Source organism: Hordeum vulgare, chromosome 1H (assembly GCF_904849725.1).
Source record: "Hordeum vulgare subsp. vulgare chromosome 1H, MorexV3_pseudomolecules_assembly, whole genome shotgun sequence".
Lineage (NCBI taxonomy): Eukaryota > Viridiplantae > Streptophyta > Magnoliopsida > Poales > Poaceae > Hordeum > Hordeum vulgare.
This window is the reverse complement of record NC_058518.1, coordinates 77758346-77762586: the sequence shown is the minus strand read 5'-3', so window position 1 is coordinate 77762586 and position 4241 is coordinate 77758346.

Below are 4241 nucleotides of genomic sequence, written 5' to 3'. Positions count from 1 at the left end.
CCTCCCGGGGTGCCGGCTCGACCTCGTTCTCCGCCGGCAGCCTCCAAGACTTGTGCACGATCATCCCGTGCTCCACCAGCTGCAGCAGATCCCCCTCCGTCACCGTGGAGGGGATGAAGTCGCCTTGAATCCACCCCGCCGGCAGCGGCCGCTGTCGCCGCTGAGCAGGAGCCGCCGCCTTCCCCTTCTTCTTCCTCGCCTCCATCTTGCTGGTCTGACCCTTGGTCATGGCGGAAACTGCGAACCCGCGGGAGGAAGGAGGAGGAAGGAATGTAGAGGCGCTGGAGGTGGCCAGAAGGACGGAGCAGGCGAAGGCAAGAGATTCGGCGAGCGTAACGAAGAACCCTCGCCGCCGAGATTTAAGTAAGGTTCCGACTGGGTCGCTGGCAGGTGGCCCCGAAACCTTATCCCCCCGACCCATCGCGGCGATATTAGTGGAGAGGTTGAAGGCGCGAGACTCGAGGCGTCAGGCGCTACTCGAGCGCGATGGCGTCATCCCCGCTGAGCGCGCGGAAACCGAAATTTGAGGATCCCGGAAAATCCGCCGTTGTCAGTTGACCGGTCGCGTCAGAAGATGCCGCAGAAGCACTCGGCTTCCGACAGCTTGTTTCGCGAGTACTTCCACTCGGATCGTCGACCGGAAAAGATAAAATGGACCGAGGCAAGCAATGCCAAAGTCCCGTCCGTGCCAGTCGGATCCAAACCACAAGCATCACTTCGTCGTTTCAACCTCAATCCATTCGGGGACTAATGATGGGGTTATAGTCCTAGGGTAGGGTCATAAGCCTACCTTATAGGTCCTACCCAAGGACCACCCTTCATAAGGGACAAGGCCCTTTGTCAGCTCCGACTGAACTAAGGAATTCCCATCATCCAGTCGGTAACAGACATCCGACCATCCAGTCGAAGGCGAGCATTCGGAGCGTATCGATCGGACCGACTAGATTCCACTCTGTACATCGTAACCCCCCAGGAGGGAAACGGTCGTACGTTTCCTCACGCTTTTATTAGCATTTAGGCTGTACATTACCTGTAACGTAGGTATTTATTCGCCATTATTCCACCCCTGCGCACCGACCGTTGTGAAGGGCAGCGCACTCTATATAAGCCACCCTTCCCCACTGGTGCAAGGGTTAGCAACTCATGGTATTCCATATTTCCACTCGACAACAAGCTCCCTGAGCACTGAGACGTAGGGCTATTACCTCCACCACAGAGGGGCCTGAACTCATACAACCTCGTCGTAGCTAAGGCTCTGCCCATCCTTTTCGTACCCTACACATCTACTGTCAGGCTTATACCCACGACAGTCTAGCTCAAAAGATATAAGTGAAACATATATAGTATTCTAAAAATTATGATGAACACGTGTCTCTCTCAAATATGTGTGTACAGAAAATAATGATGTAGCAAACTAAAATAAAAGCAAAGTATAATACACGATAATCCAAGCAAAACTCATACCATGTGATGAATAAAAATATAGCACCAAGTGACATATGGATAGAATGGAGACGAAAGAGGGGATGCCATCCGGGGCATCCCCAAGCTTACACGCTTGGGTATTCCTTGAATATTATCTTGGGGTGACTTAGGCACCCCCAAGCTTAGGGTCTTGTCGATCCTTATTCCTTCATCCATCGTTGCCTCACCCAAAACTCAACAGAAACCTCGTGAGATCCGTTAGTATAATAGGTAAATCGTAAGCTTTAGGTATTGTTGTAAATTGATTCATATTTAACAATTTCAAAGATTTGTATTCTAACTTCTCCGTGACTTATACCCCATGATATAACTATGCAAGCAAAAACATGATCTGTCAAAAAACAGATTAGTCTGTAATTATCATAACCAAAATCGTACTTATGTAACTCCGAAAAATCTAAAAAATTAGGACAACCTGGGAAATTTGTATAGAAATATTATGTAGAACATTAAGATCCAAAATACATTCAAGTAAAATAAGAAAAATTCTGAACTGGACGTAATTTTTTTTGTTTTTGCACAGGATCAATTCTACTATCTTCCAAATCATCCCAAAGGCTTTACTTAGCACAAACATTAATTATAACATAAAAACACAATCATCACGGTATCAATAATCATGTAATCATAGCAAAACAAAAAGCAAAAACTAAAATTTAAGATAACTATTGGGTTGCCTCCTAACAAATGTTATTGTCTTATGCCCCTAGCTTGGCATAATACATGGTATCATGTGTTATCATCCTTCACATTCAGATCCTCAATTATGCAACCATGATTCCTATGTGATTTAGCAACTAGGCGATCCTAAATTATGCAACCATGCTTCCTAAGTTATTGATGACCATGCGACCAGAGACAAAGAGGGGAGGTTTAATGATAGGTTCCTTTATCACATCAATGAAGTTGGGGTGCACACTAATGTAACGCCCCAGATGTGGTCCTATCCTTAATTTGGCTTGAGGGCCTCGACAGCGATAGAATCTCATCTCATCGTTTTGTAAGAATAGATATCATTACAAGTACATGTAAAGAGAAAATGAGTATATGGAATTGTCTTACACTCGCCACAAGCTAATCATTATCATCTCAATGCAAACATACATTCAATCACCATTCAGAAAGAGCAGGGCCCGACTACGGATGAAATCAAACAATAAAAATGATATTCATTCTTGCTATCCCAAGCTACCGGTCTAGAACCCATCCTATGATCGATGAAGAAGAAGAAACTCCAAATAGAACAATCATCGCTCTCACGTCAAAGTATCACTTTACCTGTATATGCAACTATTATTATAGTAATCTGTGAGCCATAGGGACTAAGCAATCTCATTTCAAAAGGTATCAAGACTAGCAAAGCTTAATGGATGAGGTATGGTTAAGTGGTGAGGCTGCAGCAAGCACTAAGCATTTATTTTTGCGGCTATCTTACAAAAACAAGGATAAGAGGGGGTGGTGATTTACGCATAATCGTACATGAACTAATGATGATAAAAAATGATCCTGAACACCTACTTACGAGTCAAACATGACCCCACTGTGTCATCTCTCGAATTTCGAACTCACGGGTAGAGACATTCACGGTTACGCACACAATTGGCATATTTTAATTGAGTTTACTTCAAGTTTGATATGATCGGGTGTCAGACAAAGTTTCCAAGTTGCCACGTAACCACGGGCACGACATCTCAGAAGGATTTAACACTGTAGAGGTGCCCCAACTCATCCATCACAACGTAGCCACAAGCTACGTGGAAAACCTCAAACACGGAAAACCCATAGTCTCCTAGGAATCCCGGTGGAAAACCTCAACCTCGAGATAGGCCAAAGTATCCTTGGAATCCCGGTGCAAAAAATATTTCATAAAAGGTAAAAAAAAGTCCAGCAAGGCCACCCGACGTGTCGACGAACCCGATAGGAGTCGCGTATCTCGTTCTCAGGACACGACTGGATGAGCGCAGCGTATAGTGGTCTCATAGAAATCTCTCGAGTTGCCCTGGGTTGGCCCATGATACGTCTCCAACGTATCTACAATTTTTGATGGTTTCATGCTATTATCTTGTCAAACTTTGGATGTTTTGCATGCCTTTTATATATTTTTGGGACTAACTTATTAAGTCAGTGCCAAGTGCGAGTTCCTGTTTTTTCCATGTTTTTACCCCTTTCAGAGGAGGATTTTGAACGGAGTCCAAACGGAATGAAACTGCCAAAAAGTTTTTTTTTCTGGAACAGAAAAAGATCGGGAAGCCGGAGAATCAGGGCAGGGGGGCACCAGGGACCCCACAAGCCCTCATGGAGCGGATAGGGGGGGCGCCCCCCTGGCTTGTGGGCTCCCTAAGGCTCCTTTGCCCTAGGTTTTGCGCCTATATATGTGACATCCCGAGACCAACGTTCCAGTAGATTCCCCTTTTCTTTCCGTTTTCGCCGTGTGTCTATTTTCTTTTGTCGCATCATCATCGCATCATGCGCATCATCAGCATTGCATCGGCATCTCCGTGCCGTCAGTTTTCAAAACTTGCATCTGTTGTTAGTTGCCGGTTCCCGTCGTTGTCCGTTTTGAGCCCGACCGCACTTGCACGCGCCCGCGGCATCGTCAAACCTTGTTTTCAAAAGTGTGCGTAAAAATTTCTCTGATCAGGGTGAAACTTGGCATGCGGTCGTAATTAGATATAGCTAGGCCACCTGTCGAATTTCTTCGCGATTGGAGTCCGTGTGGTACCCGAACGGTCGACCGTAGCGGCACCGTCTTCGGT